At 39.0% G+C, this 18,957-nt stretch overlaps 1 long non-coding RNA gene across 3 annotated transcripts in view; it reads left to right on the top strand.

Annotated features, from left to right (window-relative positions):
* The window catches only part of LOC138756138 (uncharacterized), a 43,687-nt gene that overhangs the window by 9,481 nt on the left and 15,249 nt on the right, over window positions 1–18,957 (top strand). For 2 of the 3 annotated variants that reach the window (XR_011352790.1, XR_011352791.1), the window contains exon 3: window positions 14,817–15,293. The exons of the other annotated variant lie outside the window; for it this stretch is intronic. This is a non-coding gene — a long non-coding RNA (uncharacterized lncRNA). Of the gene's footprint in view, window positions 1–14,816; window positions 15,294–18,957 lie in introns of those variants that run through there. 3 annotated transcript variants of the gene reach the window in all.

Raw genomic sequence — 18,957 nt, 5'->3', positions numbered from 1 at the left:
ATGCCTTTTAAACTTAATTGTACCTACCTATTACCACTTCCTCTGGAAGCTCATTCCATACATCTCAAAGGCTCCTTTCCTTATCACCCTAAAGTTATGCTGTCTAGTTTTAGACACCCTACCCTGGGGAAAAGACTACAACAATGTATCTCATCAATGCCTCTCAGCATTTCATAAACTTCTATAAAGTCACTGTTCATCCTCCTTTGCTCTAGGGAAAACAGACCCAGACTATCCAGACTCTTCTTATAATTCAAGCCCTCCAGGCTAGGCAACATTCCTGAGAATCTTTTCCCAACCCTTTCTCTAGTTTAATCATATGTTGACCAGAATGTGCACACAATATTTACGCAAAAGGGTGTAAGATGATGATTTTCCAGGAGAAGGGGTGGTTAACTTTGTACAGCAGGCAACATTTAAAGTGTAGAAATGTTGGTACTACCTGTATTCCCCGATGGATGTGAAATGCCACATTATGCAATAAATTTTAAATGATTCAGTACTGGACAACAGATGGTTTTTCTATGGGGTTTGAGGATAAAACTCAGAAAGGAATCTGGGCTAAATGCCCCAAAATCACATTTCATGTTCTCAACAGCAGGTCAAAGGAAAGGCAGAAACTATTCATCCTTTGCTGTGAATGGAAAAAAAAAATGCCACAAGAACCTTAGCTTTAAACTTTAAAATAGGATACGGACTGTTTATTTATTTAAAAATAAACTCAGCGGTCAGCCCAGCAAAAGGTAAACTTTTTTGATCACAACATTCCTTGAATGGTGGTTTATGGTGTGTGAAGTGCGACTTCATTTTTATGATGGATATGTACCTGTTTAATTTTGTTTAACAGTTAAATACTTTCAACCTTGTAGTTTAAATACCAATAATATAAATCTGTAAATAATTAGACTTTTGTCTTCCAGATAATTGGTTATAATTGGTTCATTGGCATCAGGTGACTCAAAAAGCCTCCTCCTGGTTCTATTTCTTGTGCCCTTTTAAATATGAAATAATTTCAAGTGCTTTTAAACATTTGTAAAAAAAAGATAAATAATAATTTAGCAATGCAATTAAAGGTGAGAAATGTTAATATTTTAAGAATCCTGTCATTAAACATGTACTCTGCCTTTAAGTTTGACCTCTAGATTTTGAGTGGAAGCTTAGTACAGATAAATTCATCAATTACCTGAATTTGTAATTTATATGAAAATGACAATTACTTTTTCAGCAAATAGTTCAATTACTAATTTGTAGAAGAAAGGAATAGCAAATACTCTTGTCACAATCTCAAAAGAAATTGAATAATATTTCTAATAGTTGCTGCATGTGTTTCTTGTTGAACAGAATATTTTAAATGACCGATTCCATCAACAGACTCTGAAATGTGAGAGAAAACTTGAGACTGCTGCTCTTGTCTATTCCTCTTTCAGTAAAGTTTAACGTCTAGAGCAAGATTGTTTTGTATTTTGAATATTAATGAATGATCATTATATTGGATGAACATTGCAGCATGTTGCAGGAATGCTGGACTATTTGACAATTGGTAATTTCAATATCCTTTAGCTGATAATAATGCAGTTGAAATAAGTTAAATCTTCAGGAATTGAACTAGCTGATGTCATAGATCACTTGCCTGTGGATTATTTTAAACAGCTGAGTGAGCACATCCAGTCTTAGAAACTTAATCATCCAACCAGTTCTGAGGTGACATTTTTTTTAAATTTTAACTGTCAACGAACACTTGTACACTCAGAAACTCCATCACAGAGCATGACACCATGATATTCCAAACAGGATGTGGCCACGTGACAAGTCAGTGACACAGCAGCTCACATCTCAGGGTGTGCAACATGATACAAAGAGTTACAGTTACATACTGTCAATTTCCAATCACGGTTTCAAGAATCAAGAAGCTTGCAATGTCCAAGTTAGCTGCTGCTGTGGTAGCTTACCTTAATAATTCAACTTCTCAGGATCTATTCATTATTTATTCACCAATTCATTAAAGTTTCAGTGAGGATAGCAGCTACAAATGGCTATGCACAACATTCTAACAGCTAATTTAATGTGTAATTGTCATTATTGTTTGTCAAGTCATCTTCATTGTTAGGTGACATTTTTCTATAATTAATGCAAAGTGATTCATTGAAATAATAAAACTTCAAATTGTACAAGTCCCTGTAAGGAAAGACAACTTATAGCACATTTTCATAGAATTGAATTGGCTGGAGCTGTCATTCTTGGAAAAAGCAGGGAAAATTCTATTTGCTTCAGGTCAGTGAAGCAAAGAGATGTGCCAGTCTTCTCTGCAGGAATTATGGAAATTCTGGCCATGATCAAAATGAATGGCGGAGTAGACTTGAAGGGCCAAATGGCCTACTCCTATACCTATATTTCTGTGAATCTATATACTTAGCATATCAGACTTTGAATGATTGTGATCAAGCTATTTAGTAACGCATCATCCCATCACCTTTAGTGGTGTAAATGAAATTGAAGAGAATCAAAGGTCCAGAATGGAGCTACAATATCTGTGGGTTGTTTATGCTCGGGAATTTGCAATGATATAAAGTCAAACCTACAGAGGATATGAACATTATGAGAATCTCAGGGAGTTACAAAGTTCTTGAAATGCAGTTAATATTGTGAAGTAATATTTTATTTGATTACATTAGTAATCATTCTGATATAGAGCTGGAAAAGAAAATTTTTTCACTGAAGACTGGGAACATTCAAGGGAACTGAATTATCTGGGTATAACAATTTATCAGATTCATACTTGAATATATACAATACTCCCAAAATGCTCATCTAAATATGAAAGCACAACTTTGATACCCCTTTATAAAAGTAGCCCTAAAAATACAGTTTTATTTTAATACATAAAGGGCAGCACGATTAGTGTAGTGGTTAGTGTGATGCTATTACAACATCAGTGACATGGGTTCAAATCCAGTGCTGTCTGAATGGAGTTCATATGTTCTCTCCGTGACCTGCATGGATTTTCCCTAGGTTCGCCGGTTGACTCCCACTTTCCAAAATATATGGGTGTAATTAGACTGCATGGGTCTCAATAGCTGAAATTGGTTTCTATTGTGTTGTTAAAAAAAAATTGAAATTTCAATTGGTATGAATTTATTCAATCCCTTAATAACTTTTCAGTGCAAGTCTAGTTGACATTTTTAGAGAGTGTTAGAGAATAGTAGTCATATGATATAGAACAAGCCCTTCACCCCAACTCATCCATATCAACCAATTTTGCTCTCTGGGCTAGTTCCATTTGCCTACATTTGGTCAACATCCTTCTATGCCCTTCCTCTCCATATAATTAGTCCAAATGTTTTTGAACATTGTAACTGTACACACTTCTGCAGCTTCCTCCAACAGTGTATTTCAAATAGGGGCTACCTGAATGGAAATGTTATTCCTCAGGTCCCTTATAAATCTCTCCACTCTCAAATTAACTTATGCTCTCCAGTTCTGCAATTATTATCCTGGGATATAAACTGTGAGCATTCACTTTATCCATGTCCCTCATGACTTTATAAACATCTGAAAGGTCACCACACTCTCCAGCCTCCAACAGACTGTGGAATACAAATTCAGTATATCCATAACTTAAACACTTTAATCACTGCAACTTCCTGGATAATCTCTGCTGCATGTCTTCAATGAGTATTGATAAACTTCCTATAGCTGGGAAACCTGAACTACACACAGTACTCCAAATGTGTTCTCACCAATGTTTTGTAAAGCAATGGCATAAGGTCCAAACTTTTCTACTCAGTATCCCACCCAATGAGGATGAACATTACAAATTTTATCTTTGTTACACTGACCATCTGAGTTGATTTCATTTTCCAGAAGCAATGAACCTGTATCCCAAGGTCTCTCTATTCTACAATACTTTCCAGGGCTGTGCCATTTATTGTGCAAATCCCAGCCTGGTTTAACTTACCAAGGTACAGGACACCACACTTGTCAGAGATAAATTTCATTTGTAATTTCATGGCCAAACTTCCCAACTATCTTGAACCATAGAATATTACAACACAGAAACAGGACCCTTCAGCATTTTTAGTTTGTGCCAAGGCATTTTTCTGCCTAGTCCCATCGACCTGCACGCAGTCAATAGCCCCCAATACCACTCCCATCCTTGTGCCTGTCAAAATTCTTCTTAAATGTTAAAATTGAACCCACATTCAGCATTTCAGCTGGCAGCTTGTTCCACATTCTCACCATTCTCTATGTGAAGAAATTCCCTCTCATGTCCCCCTAAACTCTTCCCCTTTCAACCTTAACCCATGTTCTTTGGTTTGCACCTCATCTAACCTCAGTGGAAAAAACCTACCTACATTTTCTCTGTCTATCCCCCTCACAATTTTAAATACCACTATCAAATCTCCCCTCATTCTTATATGCTCCAGTAAATAACATCCTAATCTATTTAACTTTTCCTTGTTACTCAGTTCTTGAAGTCAGATTGAAAGAGAAGATATCTTTCTATCTAATTGATTATCTTTCCTGTAGTTAGGTGACTAAAACTGCACATAATACTCCAAATTTGGCCTCATCAATGTCTTATAGAATTTCACCATAATATCTCAACTCCTATTCTCAATACTTTGATTTATGAAGGCCAATATGCCAAATATTACAACCCTATCCACCTGTGACACAATTTTCAGGGAATTATGTATCTGTAATCCAAGATCCCTCTGTTCTAATGCATTCCTCTGTGCTCCACCATTCACCATTTATGTCCTTTCTTGGTTTGTCCTTCCAAAATGAAACACCACACATTTGTCTGCATTAAATTCCATCTGCCATTTTTCAGCCCATTTTTCCAGCTGGCACCTTTGAAAACTTTCTTCACTGTCCTCAAAACCTCCAATCTTAATGTAATTTGAAAACTTGCTGATTCAATCTACCACATTATCATCCAGATAATTGATGTAGAGACAAATAACAATGGTCCCAGCACCATTCCCTGAGAAACACCACTAGTTATAGGCCTCCAGACAGAGAAGCAATCATCCACCACTATTCTTTGGCTTCTCACATCCAGCCATTGTCTAATCCAGATTGCTACTTCACCATGAATATCTTCCTAACTTACCTCCTATGTGGGACCTTGTCAAAAACCTTACTAAAGCCCATGGAGACAACATCCACAGCCTTCCCTTCAACAACTTTCCTGGTAATCTCTTCAATAAACTCTACAAGATTGGTTAAACATGAACTACAAGCACAAAGCCATGTTGACTATCCCTAATCAGACCCTGTCTATCCAAATAATTGTATATCCAATCTCGTATCATCTATTACTGATGTCAGGCTCATTGGTCTATAATTTCCAGAATTATTTTTGGAGCATTTTTTTTTAAACAACAGAACAGCATGAGCTGCCCACCTATTCTCTGGCATTATAGCTGTGGCTAAGGAGAATTTAAATATTTTTGTCAGAGCCCCTGCAATTTCTACACTAGTCTCACTCAAGGTCTGAGGCAATATCTTGTCGGGCCCTGGGGACTTATCTACCCTTATATGCTCTAAGACAACAAGAACATCCTCCTCTTTAATATACATAGGTTCCATGACATCACTGTTTGTATTCCTTACTTTGTACGACTCTGTGCCAGTTTCCTTAGTGACTACTGATAAGAAGAGCCTGCTGTAATCATGGATATCCTTTGTCACTGTCATATGCAAATTTACATATCATATTAACAATATTGTCATATCATACATTTATCATGCACTTGACAAGGTTTCCATAAGAGACTTGTCAAGAAAGTCATGAGGCATGGGATGCATGGAATCTTGACCGCATGGATTAAAAATGGTCTTACTTATAGAAAGCAGAGAGTAGTAGTGGATGGAAAGATTTCTGCCAGTGACGAGTGGAGTTCCACAGGGATTGGTTCTGGGAGCCCAGCTCTTTGTGATTTTTTTATATATAACCCAGATGAAAAAGGAGAAGCATGGATCAGTAAGTTTGTGGATGATATGAAGGTTGGAAGAGTTGTGGATAGTGTTGAAAGTTATCATAGGTTTCAAAAGGATGAAGAGTGGGTAGAAAAGTAGCAGATGGTGTACAATGTGATGTGATGGATTTTGGATGGTCAAAGCTAAAGTCTAAGTAAAGGGCTAATTTTTGAACACAATAGTTACGAGGTTAGTTTTTTTTTGGTGGGAATATATTGGGCAGCACAATATCAAAAGGCCCAAAGGACCTGTATGCTACTGTTTTGTGAAAAACACACAAAAAACACATTTCACCATGGTGTCTGTTAACAGAATCCTGTGTTTTATCTGCTGCTGTTATGTTCTATCTTTAAATAATTAAGCCCCTATAGGCCCCTGGTAGCAGCAGGGATACCAAGGAGCAGATTGGGAGGCGCATTTTGGAAAGATGCAAAAATAATAGGGTTTTTATTGTAGGTGAGTTCAACTTCCCTAATATTGACTGGCACCTGCTTAGCACCAAAGGTTTAGACATGGCAGTGTTTGTTAAGTATGTCCAGGATTGTCTCTTGAGGGACATTGGTTAGCAAGAAAGGAGCTTAAAAGGAGGTTGAGGACAGCAAGAAAGGAACATGAGAAAGCCTTGGTGAGTAGGGTTAAGGAAAACCCCAAGGCATTCTTTACTTAAGTGAAGAATAGAAGGACAACCCATGGGTTATCCAATCCAGGCTCAAATGAATCATGTCTTTAGAAAGGTTTGATAGACTTCTGGTTTGCAATTGTTGCTTAACGTAATATAATTGTACTTTGTTTTATATAATCTATATTATTGTGTTCTTTTTGTCATCTATATGTACTAAATAGTTTACGTAAATCTGCATAGTCCAAATCAAAGGCATTGCTTTGACACTGACTTAACAATTTCAGAATAATGGATGACTCAAACCTCAAGTATAGACAGCTTTGAAGAGAACTCAGCAATTATTTGAATAACAGTCAATAGAAACTAAAAAAACAGTAACTCTTCAATATGACAGCAGCTTTAAAAGAATATTGTGCTTGTAGAATTATTGATTATTGGAGCTCAACAATCCACTTCAGTTCCTGATTTTTCTTTCCCTTTTTTTGATAATCCAAAATAACCCCTTCAAGTTACCTTTAATCTTATTTTACTCACAAATTTCTTCCAAATTTTTCTTTATTTATATTTTACTTCTATTATGAGCAAAACTGCATATACACATGTAATAGTTGAATTCTGTAAACCAATTTTTAGGGTAAAATTTAAGGGGTCGTCTATTACATGCATACTACTTTTGACTACACTAAGTACTATGTTGTTCGAGGCATCAGGAACTTGGATGGGCAGGTGAGCGGGCAGGACAGGAGCTCCGATGGGCTGGCGGCCATGGCCTTGGCAAGAATTCGTGGTTGGGGCATTGGGAGCTCAGATGGGCTGGCGGTCAGGGCATCAGGAACTTGGATGGGAGGGTGCTGGGACCAGGAGATAAGTCCATGATCAAGACATAGGGAGCTCAAATGGACAGGTGGCTGGATCCTTAATGAGAGTCTGAAGATGGGGTATCAAGAGTTCAGATGAGTGAGTGACAGGGGTGTTGAGAATTCAGATGGGTGGGGGGCCAGAGCCTAGGCAAGAGTCAGCGATCGGAACGTCAGGAGCTTAGATGGGTAGATGGCTTGGGCCTTGGTGAGAGTCCCTGATCGGAGAGTCAGGTGCTTGGATGGGTAGGTGGCCTGAGCGTAGGCAAGAAACTGTGTTTGAGAGGTCAGGAGCTCCAGTGGGTGGCTGGCTAGGCTCTAGGCGAGCGTCCGTGGATGAGGCATCAGGAGCTTCAGAGAGCGGATGGTTGGGGCCAAAGATTGACTTTTAGATGTGATATATGGAAAATATCAGAATTTTGGACCAAAATTAGGGCATACATTCTTACATAGTATCGACTAATACATGTTGTATATATGGTAGTTTATTGAATACAAGTATTTTTTGGTGTAAAGCCTAAATTACACACCACACTTTCAACTGTGCCCTTTCTAAAATGAAAGGTTCACTTTTATAACTTGGTGTTATCCATTATATTGGTTCAGCCACTAGAAGTTGATTAAGTTTCTTGAAGGAAAATTGTATGATGTCCTGCTTTTTAGTTTCCCTCATATTCTTCCAGTTCATTCACTTTATCCATTAAAACTCCTCATATTTTAAAATCAAATGTAGCAGTTCAAAATTCAAGCTCTTTTAATTGAATTCCATCTTCACTGTTGTCCATGCAACCATTTTATATATATCCATTAGTCCTTAGAATCATTTACCTTGCATCCTATTATAGAATTGCTTGCAAATGTGGGCACCAAAACGAACCAGAGCTAAAGGGATTATATCTTATTGAAGAGCAATGCTCATGGGGTAAATAGCTCTTTCTCCTATGCACACTTACATCTGCAAAATTAAATGGCAGCCAGCAGTGACAATTCACATTGGAATTCATAAATGGACGGTGACAGTACTTGAAACCAGACCTGCAATTACAAATGAATATTTGTGTTGTGATGACATTTACAAAAAGCATGAAAATGACACTCAACTATTTCATTACAAGTTCTTTCAGCCAATGTCAAACTTCGCAAGGAAGGGTCAGCTCCCAAAGAACAGCAACAACATTGAGGTCATGTGTACTCTCCTGGTTAAATTGAGTGCTGGATACAGCTGCGGAAGAAATTAGCAGACATATTTTAAAACTACATCACTCTCATACACCACTTCATTAAAATAACTTATTACGATTTCCAGATATACTCTTAATGTCTAAATTTATTTTTAGCCATAGGCTAAAAAATGTTCTTGACACAACTGTGCTCCTCTTTTCAGGAAACATTCTTCAGTAAGGAATAAAAATAGAGAGGAGACTCATTAAACAGAAAATCAACCCTTAAATTAGACACAATTCTGTTGTATCCAAAAAAAAATAAATGTTAACAGAAGGGTTACATATATTGAGGTTAAAATTATCAATAAACATTGGAGAACAATTGCACAGGAATTTAATGGTTGTTCAGAGAAATACCAAAATTTGTGAAGATCAACATTTTGAAATACCATCTTAAATATATCAATTAAGAGAATATAGGATTAGTGGAGGCACCAAGTAAAAGATCTGTGATCTATTGAATGGAAGAAAAAACATGATGGGCCAAATGACCTCTCTTATTACTAGAACCAATGTTTTATAATAGATTTTAAATTTCACATGACATAAGAGACTATTTTCCTATTTCCTTCTATGCATTTTGGTAAGAAGAATCAGAATAGGACATACGTGGTAAATGGGAGAGCATTGAGGAATACAGAAGAGCAGAAAGATTTAGGAGTGACGGTACATCGTTCCCTGAAGGTAGAAACTCACGTGAATAGGGTGGTGAAGAAGGCTTTTAGTATGCTGGCCTTTATCAATCATTGCATGGAATATAGGATGTTGAGATTGTATAAGACGTTGGTGCGGCCTAATTTGGAGTTCTTTGTGCAGTTCTGGTCGCCTAATTATAGGAAGGATATAAACAGAGTGGAGAGAGTGCAGAGAAGGTTTACCAGAATGTTACCTGGGTTTAAGCATCTAGAGTATAGGGAGAGATTGGACAGATTGGGTCTTTATTCTTTGGAGCGTAGAAGGTTGAGAGGGGATTTGATAGAAGTATTTAAGATTATGAAAGGGATAGACAGAATGGATGTGGATAGACTATTTCCGTTAAGAGGAGGAAAGATTAAAACAAGAGGACATGAGTTAAGAATTAAGGGGCAGAGGTTTAGAGGTAACATGAGGGGGAACTTCTTTACTCAGAGAGTGGTAGCCGTGTGGAATCATCTTCCGGGAGAAATAGTGGCGGCGGAGTCAATTGTATTATTTAAGAAAAGGTTGGACAGGTATATGGATGAGAAGAAGATGGAGGGTTATGGGCATTGTGCAGGGAGGTGGGACTAGAAAGGGGTGTTTGGTTCGGTGCGGACTAGAAGGGCCTAATGGCCTGTTTCCGTGCTGTAATTGTTATGTTATGTTATGTTATTTCCCCGTAATGTATTCTCCCACCTGCTCAATTCCCACCTGGTACATCTACCGCTCACCTAGGCTAGAGGCACCTTTCACATTTTGTATGTGGGAGTACACCAAAGCATCCAGGGAAAGACATTGCATGGAAAATGTGCACACTCCACACAAGCAGTGCCTGAGATTAGGATCATATCCTTGACTCTGGAGTGGTGAGGCAGCAGCGCTACTTCAGAGTTCTGTTTGAATGATCTCATCTTGTATATAGTTTTCGATGAATTGATATTTGTGCTATGTTCCTGGAGAGGACCTTCCTCAATGCAAATGGAATTGTAAGTAAGGAGTTGTAACTTTAAGGGAAACAGTACAGTGCTTTGACAGCTTATTAGTTTTCAGGCCATATATTTCAGCAGAAGTTCAAAGGAATTGCACATTTCAAACTTCTGCGCTAAACTGCAGCCCCAGACAGAGGGGGACTTGCAGGCATTCCACAGGCAATTCAGCTTAATTGGGAGAATCACTGGATGCCCGAAGGGGAGGGAGAGCTTTCAGATAGGGGTGTGCGGTAGAAGAGAAGAAAGAGGAGAAATGTTGTCAGATGTTGGCCAAATGCTCCCCAAATTGTTGAGGGAGCAGACCTTCAATCTCAACCCAACTGAGACTTGAGCAGATCCATAAGGACATACCTGTGCCACCCCCAGAAGAAAGATTTTTTTTTTAATTTCAAAATAGATTCTGTTCACAATAAAAAATATACAATGGAAGATTTTTTCATATTTATAGTGTCATATTCATATACTGTATACACAAAGGAAAAATGGTGCTATGTTTCTTTAACATAGAGTCATATTCGTATTTCCATTTTTCATTGTAGCATTAACCATTGCTACTAATGTAACCCCTGGCCCTGAGATTTTCCTCCTTTTGTTGCTTGAGGAGTTTCCCCTTGCACCTCCAGATCTGGCTTTAAAAAGGATGTACATGTTTCTAGTCCCTCTCCAACCTTCCCCTATGTCATTCCAAACTCACCTTGTAAATAAGGTGAACAATGAGATAATCTCTTGCTCTTTCAAACCACTTCACAGTAAACTGCTGATTAGCCAATTTTCTTTCCAGACATCCAGTTATTCATTGTATTTATCCTCTGTGTACTGTTCCCATGCTTTCATATCTCCCATCAACATCTGCAGAAAAAAACACTTTGACTCTCTGCCCTGTTGCAGCTCCAAATTCCTTGATTGTGAGCCTCCTTGATTCATTCCAATCAAGTTTCTTTTCCCCTGTTGTTGTGCAGAACCTGTTCTGAGCAAAGTTTCAGATGACATCCTAAGTCATTGTGACAAAAGTAATCATATTTGCTCTTCCATCTCAATCAATTTGCTTGTTTTCATTTAGTTGACTACAGCTTCGCCCCACTGAGTTAAGTTGGATTTTAGAACATAAAACTTTGCAGCACAGTACGGCCCTCAAAGTTGAGTCGACCTATATATTTCTACCAAAATATTTAAACCCTTCTCACCTCATAACCCTTTATTTTTTCTTTTGTCCATGTTCCTGTCTAAGATTCCCTTAAAGGCCCCTGATATTTCAGCCTCCACCACAAGCCCTGGCATGGTATTCCAGGCACCCACAATTTTCTGTGTGAAAAAAAAGATCCCTGATGCCTCCACTAAACTTTTCTCACTTCACTTTGTACATATGTTCTCTGGTGCTTGTTTTTCCTTCCCTGGGAAAGAGGTGTAGTTATCAGGGGACAGTTCCACTCTTTATGGAGCAATCACAATGATGTCAACATAGCCTGTGAATCAAGGTCATTGACTTTCCTTCCTGCTCTCCATTGCCACTTCTGCTGCCCCATTGATCTATCTTTCACCCCTATCATTTTTCAAATGTATGATTTACTCTGGCAACGTCACCTGAAAACACTGCATCTGATCCTCGCTGCAAACAAGAAGTCTGCAGTTGCTGGAAAAGCAACACACAGTGTTGGAGAAACTCAGCAGCATCAATTAAAGGCAATCAACAGTTGACATTTTGGAGAAGGAAAAAAAGCCATGGATTCCACCAAACGCTTCCCTTAACCCTTTCACTTTTCACTTTTAACCCATGCCCTTGGTCCCTGTCTAACCTCCTTTACCATCTCTAAATTCCTCATCATTTTGTGCACCTCTATAAAATCTCCCCTCATTCTCCAACATTTCAAGGAATAAAGTTCTAACCTACTCAAATCCCAGCATCATCCTTGTAAATTTTCTTTGCATTTTTCCAATATTATTGATTTCTTTCCTGGAGATAGGCAATAAAAACTGCACACAATACTCCAAATTTGGCCTCACCAATGTCTTATATAACTTTAGCTTAACATCCCAACTCCTGTACTCAAGTCTGATTTATGAAGGTTAATGTACAAAAGCTCTCTTTACAGCCCTATTTACCTATGACGTCACTTTCAAGGAATTATACGTGTTGCCAGATGCCTCTGTTCTACTGCATTCCACAGAACCCTACCATTTACCATTTAAGTCCCACCCTGATTTGTCCTCTCTCAATATGACACCTCATACTTGCCCACATTAATTTCCACCTGACACTTAGCAGCCCATTTTTTTCAGCTTGTCTGGATACCACTCTAAAATTTGGAAGTCTTCCTCAGTGTCCACTCTGCCCCCAATATTAGAGTCATAAAATTACCATATTATCATCCAGATCATTGATATTGATGTTACAATAATGGACTCAGCACCAATCCCTGAGGTGCACCACTAGTCACAGGCATCTAGTCATAGAGACAATCATCTACTACCACTGTCTGGCTTGTCCCTAAAAGCCAATGACAAATCTAGTTTAATACCTCATCTGGATACTTAGCCACTGATCCTTCCTGATTAACCTTCCTCCCATGTGGGATCTTGTCAAAGGCTTTTCTGAAGTCCATTACAGCATCAACTGGCATTCCTTCATCAACAGGTTCACTGGCCTACTATAATCTGTCCCAATGCACACTTTCCAGATACTCTCTGACACCATCAAAATTGGCCTTTCTCCAATTTAGAATCAGACTTATCCTTTTCCATAACTATCTTGAAACAAATGGCATTACGATTAATAGGTCCAACTGGTCCCTTACACCCACTTCCATCATCTGTCTTGAGTTGTTCCCCAATAAGAGATTCAGTATTGCATTCTCTATATAAAGATTACAGAAACTTTCCTGAACATATTTCACAGTTGGTGTAGTGGTTAGTGCAACACCTTTACAGCAATAGTGATCGGATCTGGGGTTCTAATCCCACGCTGCCCATAAGGAGCTTGTATGTTGTCAGTGTGGCTCTTCCCCAGGGGCTCTGGTTTCCTCCCACCATTCAAAACATACTGGGGGTGTAGGTTAATTGGGTATAAATTGGGCGGCACGGGCTCGTGTGCCGAAATGGCCTGTTACCGTGCTGTATGTCTAAATTTAAAATTTAAATTTTACATTATGGGAATCCCAGTCAATATGTTGAAAATTAAAATCACCTGTTATAACAACCTTTTGGTTTGCGCAACTGTCTGCTATCTCTACAAATTTACTCCTCCAATTCCCTATGACTATTGAGTGGTCTATAATGATATGATAATTCTCTTCTCAGTCCTCAGTTCCACACATGGAGCCTCAGTAGATGACGCCTCTAGGTTGCCCTGTCTGAGCACTGTTTTGCATTTTCCCTGATGAGCATTACCACCCTACCCCTTTACATCCCTCCCTCTCTATCACATCCAAAACAGTGGAACCCCAGGACTTTGAGCTGTCAGTCCTGCCCCTCCTGCAACCAAATCTCACTGATGGTCACAATATCATAATTTCACATTCTGATCCATTTTCTATGCTCATCCACCTTTCTGCAATGCTCCTTGCTTTGAAATAGATGCAGTTCAGAACATTATTCCCATCACACTTCAGCTCTTGTTTCCTGTCGTTGTCTGGAGGCTTTGCATAACCTTTTTCCATAACTACTCTAATTATCTGCTCTGGCGCTCTGGTTCCCAGTTCCTTGCAAACCTAGTTTAAACTCAGCAGAGCATCACTTACAAAGACATAAATATTAATTTTGCAGCACAAAGGGACAGTATTGTTAAAACTATGATGTATTTTGTAGTGACATCTTTTTCAATCTATGCACAGCACTAAAAGGAAAATATTTTGATTGCTTACGGGATTTATGGTCACTTTAGCACTGACTTCAGGAATATTGAAAGCTCCATGCAAGATTTATAATTGTCACATCTGTCTGAGGGCCAATCTTTAACCAAATACTCTAACACATTGTTTTATATTGCTGCTAGTGTTCATTGGCACTTATCATTGTTTATAAAAGGTTGTCAGCAAACTTTATTTATTAAGATAAACATCAGAATACATAACTGTGAGTTGGCAGAGATTGCTTTGTTTAGTCAGAAAAAAGATATCAATGGTCGAGATATTTAACATAGAATATTATGGCAGAGTGAAATTCACCACTGGAAATTCTTAAGTACCTATATACAAGATTAAATTTAATCTTAAAATTTGGCAATTAGAGCGGACCTATTTCACAGATCAATCTCCAATCATCACATCTTTCCCACACTCACAAATGAGCGACTGAGAGATACAAAAGAGAAAGAGGCTTTTTGGCCCTCTGAACCAGTGCTATTGGATAACATTTACACTAATTTTACATTACTCATTTTTTATTCTCCTAACATTCTCATCAACTACTTTCAGAATCTACCACTAACTCATTTACTTACCTACCCATATGATTTTGTGACCAACAGGCAGCCCAAGCACCTGGAGCAACCATTTGATCATAAGGAGAATATGCAAACTCCGTACAGACAAATCCCGAGGTTAGGAGTAAGAACATGCACTGGTACTATGAAGCTACTGTGCTTAGGTTATACTTAGGTTTGACTGCAAGAAACTTCAGTCCATTTTTGACATCACACACACACCCTTCCTCTCATTCTACTCCATCTATGATCCCTGCTGCCTTGGAAAAGCATCCAATATCCCAGCTCCTTCCTGTTGAGAAGAAGATTCACAAGTGTGAGCTCACGTACCAACAGATTTATGGATAGTTTCTTTTGTGCTGCTACTGGATTCCCGAATGAGCCTCACAATAGCAAATGAATGTTGTCTTTGCTCTGTACCAACTGATGTCTTTGTGTAACTTTGAATTACTTTACTGTACTATGTATGAGGTGTCTATCTGGACTGCTTGTAAGCAAACTCTATCACTGCATCTTTTTCCATGTGACAATAAACTTGAATATAAATTCACATTGTTTTATTCCATATTCAACAAAAAAAAGATCTGGAAGAATAGATACTAATTCTCAGATTCCTTTGTAACATTCATTTTGGGTGAAAGATGTGCATTGCTTTCAAGAGAAAAACATTAACCTCGATCTCATTTGTTCTCTTGGAGTCATTGAGAATCCATGTGGGGCTGATCCAGAACTTTACATAGGGTTGAGAGGCAATATTTTGGGGTGTGGAAAGAGCATTGAGGAACTAATTGGGCTTCATCTAAAATAAAAATTGGAAGTGCTTGAAATATTCAGTAGGTCAACATCAAGAGTGAAAAGAACACAGTTAAAACTTCAGATTGATAATCCATCCTCTAAACTGATGGTTCCTTTAATATGGAGGAGATAACATCATGAGAATTGAATGAACAAAATTGGAAGAAGTCCAGGTGAACAGTTGGATTCAGATAAAACATTTACTTATTGATTTAAATACATTTTCATTGTAAAAAAAATGAATTTGATATTACCAACAAGGAAGTTACACTCACTGGAAATGTTTATCCGAAATGGGGCAGATTGACATTGCACCAGTCCAGCAATTTCCACAATTAGAGCAAGACAAATGATTTTATTTCAAATTGTTTTTCCATTATTTCATATCTGTCTCCTTCATCCCTTCTCTCCTTTCCACCTTTTAGAAATTTTGACACATCAGCTTATCATGTTCTTTTTCTGTTGCTGTGATGCTGAGCTAAAAAAACGACAGGATGAAATATGTCCAGTAACAATTTTTCAGCAGACCTTTTCATCGCAGTTTCCAGAAATAGTGAGTGAGGCAAAAGTATTCTCCTGGATGGTTGAGTCAGAAATAAGAGCATGAGCTGAGGGAGGATGATAACAAACCTCACATCGAACAGCATGGTTCCATATTTCACCCATGGAATCTGTTGAAATAAGGTAGCAGGTACACGAGAGTTCATTAAAAGCTACAACGGGAAAATTTCGCTTTTGATTGCTTCATTCTAAAGATATTTTCTCAACCTGTGGAATTTTTGCATTAGTTCCCACTCAGCCCCTTTGAAGACATTCTCCCTCTTTCCTTTGATGGTGAGGTGGATGGTTTTGAGCTGCAGGAATGGCATTGGTCAGTTGGCAAAATGGACAGAGAAATGGCAGATGGAACTTAATCCTGATAAGTGTGAGATAATGCCTTTGGGAGGGCAGGAAAGGGCAGGGGGAAAGGCATACACCATGAATTTTTAGGATCTCGGAATCAGAATCATGAACATGTCACAACAGTCATTTTTTGGCAGGGTCACAGTTCAAACATTTATATGAACTATCTTACAAAATAAATTAAAAAAATAGTGCAAGAAAAAGTCAAAGTGAGGCAGTGTCTGTGGTTCATTGCTCATTCAGGAATCTGATGGCAGAAGCTGTCCATGTGCCCTGAGTGCTCACCTTTAGGCACCTGTACCTTTTTTTCGATGGTAGCAGAGTGAAGTGGGCATGGTCTGGCCGATGAGGGTCCTTGATTATAATATCTTTCTTAAGACACCATCTCTTGGAGATGTCCTAAATGGAGTGAAGACAGGTGCCTGTGACTTTGCAGGCCGAGTTCACAACCCTCTGGATTGTTTTCCTGTCCTGTGCATTGGCACCACTGTACCAGAATTATTAAGGAACAGAGAGACTTTGATGTGTGATCTCTGAAGATAACAATAGTTAAGTTGGTGAAGAAGGGATATCAGATGCTAGGTTCATTAACAGGGCATAGAATGTTAGAGCTTGATGGTACATTTTATAAATCTGTATGAACTGTGGTTAAAGGAAAAGGGCAACAGAGTTCACATTAATTGTTGTGCAATGATATTACAGGAACAGTGTTTCGGATTTGAATCCGGTGCTTCCTGTAAGGAGGTTTTATGTATTCCTCATGTCCATGTGGATTTTCTCTGAGTGCTCTGGTTTCTTCCTATGTTCCAAAGACATATGGGATTAGTAGGTGAATTGATCACATGGTGTATTTGGAGGATGCAGGCCATGGGCTGAACAGGTCTGTTACAGTTTTGTATTTCTAAATTAAAATTCAATTCAATACTGGTTTGCCGTAGCTGGATTACCTTTCAGAGTTCTGGTCATCATTTAAAAGGAAGCAGCAATATAAAGGGTGCAGAGTCTGGTGCCTGGGATGGAATGATTCACTTGAGAGGTGAGACTACATCAGCTGTGTTTCCTTTTCCTTGGAATGGAGATGCTGATAGGGGTAGTTTGAGGCCTGAAAGAGGTTTCCAATGTTTGGAGGTCCATGGATCATGAACATGACACAAAATTCGCTGTTTTGTGGAAGATGTTGCTACAAATTACATTTTGAAAAAAAAAATAAGTGAAAAAGAAGAGAAAGCAAGTTAGTGTCTGTAGTTCATTGTCCGTTCAGAAATTTGATGGTAGAGGGGAAGAAGGTCTTTGGTATCATTGCGCATTGGTCTTCAGGCTCCTGTACCTCCTTCCTGATGGAGGACGTGAGAAGAGGGCATTGTCTGGGTGGGGAGGGTCCTTGACGACAGACACTGCTTTCTTGAGATACCCCCTTTCGTAGATATCCTTGAGGGAGTGAAGGCTGAGGCCCATGATGGTGCCTGCCTAGTTCACAACCTTCTGCAATCTTTTCCTTTGTTGTGCATTGGCACCTCCATACCCGACAGCGATGCAAGCGGAATGCTTTCCACGGTACACTAGAAATTTGCAAGAGTCTTTGGTTGCATACTAAATGTCCTCAAACAAATGTAGCCGCTGGTGAGCCTTCTTTGTGATTGCATCGACGTGGAGGCCCCAGGATGGGTCTTTAGAGATGCTGACATCCAGGAATTTCAAGTTCTTAATCCTTTCCACTCATGACCTCTCAGTGAGGACTGGTTTGTGGTTCCCCTGATTCCTCCTCCTGAAATCCACAATCAGTTTCTTAGTTTTGCTGCTAGCGTTGAGTGCCAGGTGGTTGTTGTGACACCACTCAGGCAGCTGATCTATCTGCCTTCTGTTCACTTCCTCAACGCTGTCTGTGATTCTGCTGATGGCCATGGTGTCATTGGCAAATTTGCAGATGCATTTGAATTATGCCTAGCCACACAGTCCTGGGTGTAGAGTGAGTAGAGTGGTGGGCTAAGCACACGTCCTTGAAGTGTGCCTGTGTTCATCATCAATAAAAAGGAGGAGCTGTTTCTGATACATGCTGACTGTTGTCTTCTGATGAGGAAGTCAAAGATCCAGTTGCAGAGTGAGGTGCAGAGGCCCAGATCCAGAAGCTTGTTAACCCATACTGAGGATATAAGGATGTTAAATGCAGAGGTGCAGTTGATGAAAAGGAGCTGGTGTTGCTGTTGTGCAGGTGATCCAGGGATGAGTGGAGAGCCACCGAAATTGCATCTGCAGTAGAGTGTAAGTAGGTGAACTACAGTGGGTCCAGATCTTTACTTAGGTATGAGTTAGTTCTGCCCATGACCAAACTCTCAAAACATTTAATTACAGCAGAAGTGACTGCCACTGGGCAATAGTCATTGCCCTTCCTGGACATCAGTATGATTGATGACCTTTTGAAGCAAGTGGGAACCTCTGACTACAGCAATGAGAGATTGAAAATGTCCATGAACACTCCAGCCAGTTGGTT

The sequence above is a fragment of the Narcine bancroftii genome, chromosome 3, assembly GCF_036971445.1.
Source record: "Narcine bancroftii isolate sNarBan1 chromosome 3, sNarBan1.hap1, whole genome shotgun sequence".
In the NCBI taxonomy this organism is placed as follows: domain Eukaryota; kingdom Metazoa; phylum Chordata; class Chondrichthyes; order Torpediniformes; family Narcinidae; genus Narcine; species Narcine bancroftii.
The sequence above is the reverse complement of the archived record's forward strand: the minus strand, read 5'-3'. Positions and strand labels throughout refer to the sequence as shown.